We start from the raw sequence: 10,849 nt of genomic DNA on the forward strand, positions 1-10,849 counted from the left end.
ACATGAAAGTGTTGAATCTTCTAAAGATTATACAGTTCACACTGAATCTCTACAGTCTGATTCAAATCACTGATAATATAGTAACAAGGCTCTAAGATGTCTGTGACTGAGCAGAGATCTTCATGACAACTATAAAATAAGACTAAGAAGATCAAATCAATATCTGATAAGATTCTGCAGAGTAGTATAAGATAGAAGATTTTATATAATTGAATTTCAAGAATATATAAATTATATGTTTATCTCATACACTAGATTACTATCATATTAGATATAAAGTGATAGAAGTTCTAGATAGTCATAACTACTGTCTTAACACATTATCAGAAATTCATGATATCTTTCATATAAGCTTGCTCTGCTGTGCTGTCACTGATCTGTTTCCTTCTCAACTGACTTTTGATTAACAGTCACTGAGAATTATAGAAGAAGACAATGAACTTGAGTAAGAGATTAAAGATATTCTTGATAAGAGATTCTGCAGCTGCAGCTGATAATATTTTATAAAATGAATTAATTATAATTAACTGATCTGAACTCTGAGTTCTGCATTATCTGAAACAGCAGCTCTTGACTGATGAGAACTGCTTCTGAAAGAGAGAGACTAATGTAACAGACTGCATCTGATCAATTATATAGACTATTCTATTACACTTCACAGATTTCAATCACTTCATTCTTAAACATATATACTCTGATTCTCGGCCATTCTTGATCACTGATTCTCAGCTGTCACAAACACCTTCACTGCATACACCACTACATACATGTATAAATATTCACTTTGATCACTGATTCTTGCACTTTCTCTTTCTTTTCCTTCTCTAATGTTTTTCTCTTTGTTATATAAGACCTATAATATTATACCGATCTATTCGGCGTAGACCTCTTACACATTACTTTTATATAATATATATACACTTACTGTAGTAATTTACTCTCTATATATATAGCTAAGAGTTGTAGCTTTCTTATATCACACTGCTCTTTCTGAGATACTGCTACTAATTTATAATTTACACAGTCTCTCAGTTCAGCATGCACTGCATGTATACAGCTCTGTATACTGAGACTGTATTGACTATTATAATCTAGCATAATACTCACTTTTCACAGATTATGTTTTATTTAATTGAGAGAGAAGAGAGAAGAATGCAACTACTATTTTATTTAAAAGAGAAATAAATAATTGAATTTGTAGAAGATAATTTAGTTTTTTCTGTATTTAAAATTTAATTAGTCTATACTCTTTAATTTGAGAGTTTCTAAGAGTGTTTTAATAGTTTTCATACCAGCTTGAAATTAGTGATTGATTGAAGAAGAGAAAAGAGAGAAGAAAGAAATAAGAATAACTGTCTCAGTGACTGAATGATTAATGCGGCCACCTGGTAGTACCTTGGCATGGGAAACCAAGGCATGTGAGTTCGAAACCCGCAGGGGATACATTAAATTCAGAACTCAAGCACCTCAGATTTCTAATAAATACAGAGGTGTACAAATCACTTCAATAAATCACTCTATGTTTCTGGGATGGGAAGTTATTATTGTATGTATTTAATTGTCACTTCTTTGTATTTCCTATGTTCTTGTTATCTTGATATGGTCTCAACACCTGTATTTCCTTCTGTATAATCAATACTTAGCCTGTATTTAACATCACACAAGGACTCATTATAAGCTCCGCTTGCATATAAGTATAATGAAAGAATAATAATAATAATAATAATAATAATAAATAAGAATAACTTATCTTTATAATATGAAAACAGAGAATTGCTGTAATCATTTATTCTAGTAATAAAGATCTGTTTTCTTGTGACGGGCTGCGTCTAATCAATTATATAGACTATTCTGTTACATGTCATAGATTTCTATCACTTCAATTCTCAGTTACTGATTCTCAGCTGAAAATCTACAAAATTTCTATTCTTTCACTCTGAAGCTTTACTGTGTATAAAAACCTCTATTCTTTCACTCTGAAGTTTCACTGTGTACATTACTGTATATATATATAAATATTCACTTTAATTACTAATTCTTATACTTTCTCTTTCTTTTCTTCTCTAACATTTTTCACTTTTATTATATAAGATCTATATCTTAATACTGATCTATTCAGTGTAGGCTTTCTATATTTGAAAAATATTCATTATCTTCTCATTAGAAATGATTATTTATTAAGAAGATATCTGAATGTGTAATAATATATAAGAAAGAGAAATAATCAGTTAAAGTGAATACTAAGTTCTCAGATAGAAGTCTGCTCATCAGTCACTCTGACTCTGTAATAAGATTTTACAAGAGAATATTAGTAAAAGATCTGAGAGTTCTGACATTTCAGATGTATAAGATATTCATATAATTACACTTCTTCAGATTTTATAGATATCACACATTTAATAAATAATATAATTATATCTAATAATAATATGAGAGAACTCTTGAATATGAATATAGAAGTAATATCACAGTGACTCTGAGTAGTGTTAAAATTACAACAGTAATAGATAGCTGATATACATGTAACTCAATAACTTCAATATAAGAAAATTCAATAATTAACTTAATAAGAAACTCATGCAATTTCAACATCTATAGAATTGAATATAAAAGCACTGAAAGAACATTTAGATACTTCTATATATTTTAATACTTTCAATCTCACTCTCTACTCATTATGAAGAATGAAAATACTCATAAAACTGAGTATAGATTAAGATATCATCAGTTCACTAATCAATTAAAATTAATATATCAATGAATAATTGAAGAATTGTGTGAAATAGAAGTTTCATTCATGAATAAAAGCATGTGAATCAGTGTTATAAATATCTGACAATATTATCAAATATCTTGATATTCTGTTTCAAGACACTGTCATACAATAGAAAGTATTAGATTGATTACAGAGTATTTAACAGAGAAATACTTCTCTTATAACATTCATCTCTGACTTCAATATCAAGATCTTAGAAGCAGATGATCAATCTTGAGAGAATTAAATAAAGATTAGTGTAAGAGGCCTACACTGAATAGATCAGTATTATATTGATAAGTCTTATATAACAAAGGTAAAAATGTTGAAGAAGAAAAGAAAGAGAAAGTGTGAGAATCAGTGATTGAGATGAATATTTATACATGTATGTGATGGTGTACGCAGTGAAGCTTTGAGGCGGAAGAATATACGCGCGTTCATAGTGGCCAAGGATCAGTGATTGAGAATGGCTGAGAATTGAAGTGTATGTGTTCATGGCGGCTGAGGATCAGTGATTGAGAATGGCTGAGAATTGAAGTATATGTGTTTAAGAATGAAGTGATTGAAATCTGTGAAGTGTAATGAAATAGTCTATATAATTGATCAGGTGCAGCCTGTCACATTAGTCCTCTCTTTCAGAAGCAGTTCTCATCAGTCAAGAGCTGCTGTTTCAGATAACATGAAACTCAGAGTTCAGGTTGATTGATTATAGTCAATTCATTTCACAAGATATTATCAGCTACAGTCATGAGATCTCTTATTGAGAATATTCTCAATCTCTCACTCAAGCTTATTATCTTCTTCTATGATGTCTGATGACTGTCAGTCAGAAGTCAGTTAAGAAGAAAATGAATTGATGACAGCATGATAAAGCAAGCTTGTATAAAATACATTATAAATCTCTGATAATGTATTAAGATAATAGTTATGACTATCTAGAACTTCTATTATTTATACTTGATATAATGATAATCTAGTGTATGAGATGAATATGTGATTCATATATTCTTAAGATTCAATCATATCAGATCTTCTATCTTATATTATTCAGCAGAGTCTTGATAAACATTGATTTGATTCTCTTAATCTTATTTCATAGTTATCATGAAGGCCTCTGCTTAATCACAGATATCTTGAAGCTTTATTACTATATTATCAGTGATCTGAATTGAACTACAGAAATCTGATATGAACTGTATAGTCTCTAGAAAATTCAACACTTTCATGTGATACCTGTGTGTAAGAAAGAATGAGCTTATATCTATTAAAATAGTATCTTAACTGTTGATAGTAATCTCTGTATGTAGAAGAAGATTATATTAATCATCTTATAAGTGATTACAGAACTTACAGAGATAATTCTTCATAATCTGAATTATCTGTTCTGACACATCATCAGTCTCAGAGTGATAGACAGTTGATAGATAGTATATAATCTTAAGAACTTGACAGATTCTTATTCAGAGAGTGCTTATGAATTGACAGCTCTGATCTGATACTATAGATCTCAGTAATTCATATATCTGATAGAATAAGCTCTGTAGAAAAGCTTCAGTGACTTATTTAGTATTCATCTTATTACAAGATTTCAATATTATATCTTTACTCAGTTGATTCATGATAATCAGAATGTTTCTACAATTCTTGCTCTTAGATAGATTGATAGTGAAGTTAATTACTATATCTTATCAGATTCTATCAGAGATATTAAGTGATTTTAATAGATTTTTTCTACAGTTCTTTCATGAGATAACAGAAGAACAGTGATTGCAGTTTTGAATAAAGTATCTAATACTATTTAATATCTTGAGTCAGTAGAACTCTTGAAAGATTATTCTATATAGTTATTCACAGTCTGAATAATCAGTTATATACAAATCATACATCTCTTGTATTATCTGAGTGTATAAGAATTTGAAGTGAGAGACTCAGTGTCATTTGTAAAATCATAGAGTATTATTATCATTGATTGAACATTCTGAGATATCAGTTCTTATATGTAGTTCTGAGAGAAATTGAGATGCTTCTTAATATACTGCTTTGATAAGAGTCTGAAGAAGTTCATCTGTCTAAGCTGCTGTATATCACAGTTCATTCAGTGTAGAGAAAGTGAAGATATCAATAACAGTTCTAACTGAAGAAGCATATATAGTGTCATGAACTGTTTCATCTTAATCAACTAGTATCTTTGAGTTCAAGAGCTGATACTCTCAGTTCATTCAGTGAGTATCTGTTACATCAGATAGCATATCTTACTCTTGTTATAAGAGAGCATCTATTATCAAGTTCTGACTATCAGAACAGTAGTGTATTGTAAAATGAAAGTAGCTTAAGAACTCAGATTATTATATCTGTTATTCAGTGAGTTTACAGATAGTTATAAAGTATTTAAGATTCTTATAATCTATGATTATCTCAAATTCAGAGATACTTTGAAGTTCAGAGTTTCATTCTTCTAAACAGTGTATAATTGTGAGAAGTTTCTTATCATAGATCTCATAATTGCATTCAGTGAGACTTAGTTTCTTAGATATGAAGATACATAATTATAGAATATCTTTATTATTATATTATAATATCACTTCTTCTATTATATAGTCAGAGAAATCAGCTTCAATAACTGTCTTATAATCAGAATCAAATATTATCAGCAGAGAGATATTAATAAATATCTTCTTTATCTGTGTAAATGCAGCTTCAGTGTCTGTTAATTATTAAAATACTGAGTCTTTCTTAGTGAGATCTGTAAGTAATCTTGTAATATCTGAGAAGTTTTGTATAAATTACTGATAGAAGTTAGTAAATCTGATGAAGCTTTGTACACTCTTCACAGTATACAGAGCTTCTCATTCAAGAATGACAGAGACTTTCTCAGAATTTATTTAAATCTTCTTATCAGCTTCTATAATAAAACTCAGATACTTGATACTCTTGACTTTAAAATCACACTTGTTAATATCTATCAGTAGTTCTGCTTCTTGTAGCTGTTGTAATATCTTTTATACATATTCTTGATATTTTTTTCTGAATTCATCAGTGAAGATAAGAATGTTATCTAGATAAGTAGATACAAACTTATCAAGAAAATCTCAGAGTGCTCAGTTGATATACTTCTGAAATATACTGAGAGTATTAGTCAGTTCAAAGAGTATGACTATTTATTCAAAGAGATTATAATGTGTTTGAAATGCTGTAAGTCATTCATCTTCTTCAGTGATATAAATCTTATGAAATGCAGTGATAATATCTAATTTTATAAATCATTGAGCTTGTCTGATCTGTGCTAGAGTTTCATTGATAAGAGATAAGAAATATTGATCTTTCTTCATCAATCTGTTCAGATCTCAGTAGTTTACACAGAATTGAAGTTCTTCATCTGATTTCTTTGCAAAGAGAATAGAGGCTGTGACAGAAGAGTTACTAATGTGTATGAATTCTTTATTCAACAGATCATTGAGTATCTTTCAAAGAAGAAGAAGTTCATCTCAGAACATGTTATAAAAAGAGTCTTATAATGATTTGAGATTCTTATCATTCTTTTTCTCTAACTTGATACTGTGATTTACTTCAGAATCTTGTAAGAAAGATATATTTATAATATTATCTTGTCAGAAGATATCTAGATATTCATGATATTATTGAGAAAGTTTTATATGAGAATCTGTTATTATAATATAAAATAACTTTTCTAGAGTCTTTTTAATATTAATCAGACTGATGAAATAGATTGACATATGATTCTACTATCAGTGAATTTATTAGTAACTCTATCAGTGATTTTAATGATGACTTCTTTTTCAGAGTATTTTATACACATTGACAGAGATCTGTGTCAGATTCATGATCTTGTAAATATCATCTTTATAAACTCTATCATTGTTAGAGAATATCAAGCTTCTGTTTTAAGTGTTCAATAAAATGTCTTATTCAGATAGTTAGACAAGTTCTAATATAAGATTGTAATCAAGATTATCAACTTTGTATATATAAATATCTTTATATTGATATTCTCTCATATCTATGATCAGCTTCATCATATAATAAGTACAAACATCTTTCAGATCATCAAATTCTGTGAGAAGTCAGAGTTTAGATAAAGAGATATACTGAAGATTATAATATCTTATGACTGAAGATTTTATCATTGTATAGTGATATAGACTGCTGTCTATCATGATCTTCATATTATACATGTTATTAATCACAGTAGATATAAGAATTGCATTCATTGTTATTTTCTCTTTAAATTGTTGTTGTTCAATCTCTTCAAGCTTCTATTTATAAATTTGAACAGAAGTTAATCTTTTCTCTGTTTCACTGAGATATTCTCATAGTTATTCTCTAAATCTTTCTCTAATGTAATGTGGTTGATGCAGACAGACACTGATCTTTTTCTCAAGTATGAAGATATATAGATTGATTGACAGTTGAAAGTAATATGTTCTGATCAGTTACAGTTAATGCACACTTCATATTAATATTGATCAGTGACTTCTTCAGAAGTGATTTCAGAAACTCAGAAGCCTGTTCAGATGACAGAGACTCTTGCTTATATATAGATATTTAAGTCTACTCAATTCATGGCATCTGCATTATTGTTATTCCTCAGTATGAGTGTATAAGTTACTGAGATGTAATGTCTTCTGCCACTATTCTGTATATTCTTGAGCTTGATAAGATGATTGTTCATTGTTCAGAGCTGTGTATAGAAGTCTTTATAAGTCTGATCTTTGTCTGTACTTATAAGAACCTGTAAGAGTTTGAAAGTTAATGTCTTCTTAAGCATGTTAATCTTTATTTGATTCTCTCAAGATTGATTATCTACTTCTAGAATCTTGATATTGAAGTCAGAAATAAATGTTATAAGAGAAGTATTTCTCTGTTAAATACTCTATAATTAATCTAATACTTTCTGTTACATGACAGTGTCTTGAAACAGAATATCAAGATATTTCATGATATTATCAGGTGTTTGCAATGCTGATTCACATACTTTTATTTATAAATAAAACTTCTGTTTTATGTGATCTTTCAATTATTCATTGATATATTAATCTTAATTGATTAATGAACTGATGATATCTTTATCTACACTTAGTTTCATAAGCATTTCCATTCTTCATGATGAGTAGAGAGTGAGATCAAAAGTATTGAAATATATAGAAGTATCTAAGTATTCTTTCAGTGCTTTTGTATTTGATTCTGTAGATGTTGAAATTATATGAGTTAATTATTAAATCTCTTTATATTAAAGTTGTTGAGTTATGTATATGTCTGCTATTTATTACTGTTATAATTTCAACATTGCTCAGAGTCACTGTGACATTGTGTCTATGCTCACATTTAAGAGTTTCATATTCTTATTAGATATGATTATATTGATTGTCAGATATGTAATTGTATTCTCATATATCTGAGTGTCAGAACTCTCAGATCTTTCACTAATATTTCCTTATAAGATCTTATTCTCTTTGTAAGATCTTGTTACAGGGCCAGAGTGACTGATGAGCAAGCTTCTATCTGAGAACTTAATATCTGCTTAACTGTGTTTTCTCTTTCTTACATGTTATTACATGTTCAGATATCTCTTGATGAATAATTATTTCTGATAAGAAGATGATATGTGAATAATTGTTTTCTAATAAGAAGACAATGAACATTTTTACAGTGTAAGAGGCCTACACTGAATAGATCAGTATTATATTGATAGATCTTATATAACAAAGGTAAAAATGTTGAAGAAGGAAAGAAAGAGAAAGTGTAAGAATCAGTGATTAAGGTGGATATTTATACATGTATGTGATGGTGTACACAGTGAAGCTTCAGAGTGGAAGAATATACACGCGTTCATAGCGGCTGAGGATCAGTGATTGAGAATAGCTGAGAATCGGAGCATATGCGTTCGTGGTGGCTGAGGATCAGTGATTGAGAATGGCCGAGAATCGGAGCATACGCGTTCGAGAATGAAGTGGTTGGAATCTGTGGAGTGTAACAGAATAGTCTATATGATTGATCGGGCGCAGCCCGCCACAATTAGTATGCTTAAGAAGACATTAACTTTCAAACTCTTACAGACTCTTATAAGTGTAAATAAAGACCTAACTTATAAAGACTTCTACACACAGCTTCAGACATTGAATAATCATCTTATTAAACTCAAGAGTATACAGAACAGTGATAGAAGATGTTACACTCATATACTTACACTGAGAAATAATTCAGTCACTTATATATCTGTACTGAGAAACAACAATAATGATACAGATGCTATAAACTGAGTAGACTTAAATATCTATGTATAAGCAAGAGTCTCTGTTATCTGAACAGGCTTCTGAGTCTCTGAGATCACTTCTGAAGAAGTCACTGATCAATATTAACAAGAAGTGTATATCAACTGAAATTAATCAGAGTATATTACTTTCAACTGTCAATCAGTCTACATATCTTCTCACTTAAAGAATGAATCAGTGTCTGTTCATATCAATCACATTATATTAGAGAAGAATTCAGAAGATAACTATAAGAATGTCTCAATGAAACAGGAAAAAGATTAACTTCTGTTCAAATTCATAAGCAGAAGCTTGAAGAGAGCAGATAATAATAATTTAAAGAGAAAATAATAATAAATGTGATTCTTATATCTACTGTGATAGATAATATGTATAATATAAAAGTTATAATAGACAGCAGTCTATGTTATTATACAATAATTAAATCTTCAATTATAAAATATTATAATCTTCAGTGTATTTCCTTATCAAGACTCTGACTTCTCACAGAATTTAATGATTTAAAAGACATTCACACTCATTATATGATGAAACTAAACATAGATGTCAGAGAATATTAATGTGAAGATATCTATATATACAAAGTTAATAATCTTGACTATAATCTTATACTAGAACTTGTCTGACTATCTGAATAAGACATCTTATTAAACACTTATCACAGTATCAAGTTAGAAAAGAAGAATAATAAGAATCTCAAATCACTGTGAGATTCTTCTTATAATATATCTCAAGATAAACTTCTTCTTCTTCAGAAGACACTTAATAATCTATTGAATAAGAAATTTATATATATTAGCAACTCTTTCACTGCAGCTTCTATTCTCTTTACAAAGAAGTTAGATGAAGAACTCTGATTCTGTATAAACTATCAAGATCTGAACAGATTGATAAAGAAAGATTGTTATCTCTTATCTCTTATTAATAAAACTCTAGCATGTATCAGATAAGCTCAATAATTTACAAAGTTAGATATTATCACTGTGTTTCATAAGATTTGTATCACTACAGTATTTTAAACATGATATAATCTTTTTAAATAAGTAGTTATATCTTTCAGCTTGATGAACACTCTCAGCACATTTCAGAAGTATATTAACTAAGTACTTCAAGATTTTCTTAATAAGTTCATATCTGTTTATCTTAATGACATTCTCATCTTTACTGATGAATTTAGAAAAGAATATCAAGAACATGTATAAAAAGTATTACAATAACTATAAGAAGCAGAACTATTAATAGATATAGATAAGTATGATTTTAAAGTCAAGAGTATAAAGTATTTAGATTTCATTATAGAAGCTAGTAAGAAGATCTGAATAAATTTTAAGAAAGTCTCTGCTATTCTTAAATGAGAAGCTTCATAGACTGTGAAAGATGTACAAAGCTTCATTGAATTTATTAACTTCTATTAATAATTTATATAAAACTTCTCAGATATTGCTCAATCACTTACAGAACTTATTAAGAAGAACTCAGTATTTCAATGATCAGCAGACATCAAAGCTGTATTTACACAGATAAAGAAGATATTCATTAATACTTCTCTATTAATAATATTTAATTCTAATTATAAGATAGTTATTAAAGCTGACTTCTCTGACTATATTACAGAAGAAGCTATATTGTAATATAATAATAAAGATATCTTATAATTATGCATCTTCATATCTAAGAAACTGAGTTTTACTGAGTGCAATTATAAGATCTATAATAAGAAACTTCTTATAATAGTACACTGTTTAGAGAAATAAGACTTCAAACTCTGAAGTGTCTTCAAATTCAAGATAATCATAGATTATAA

The sequence above is a fragment of the Blastomyces gilchristii genome, assembly GCF_000003855.2.
Source record: "Blastomyces gilchristii SLH14081 genomic scaffold supercont1.32, whole genome shotgun sequence".
NCBI classification, from domain to species: Eukaryota; Fungi; Ascomycota; class Eurotiomycetes; order Onygenales; family Ajellomycetaceae; genus Blastomyces; species Blastomyces gilchristii.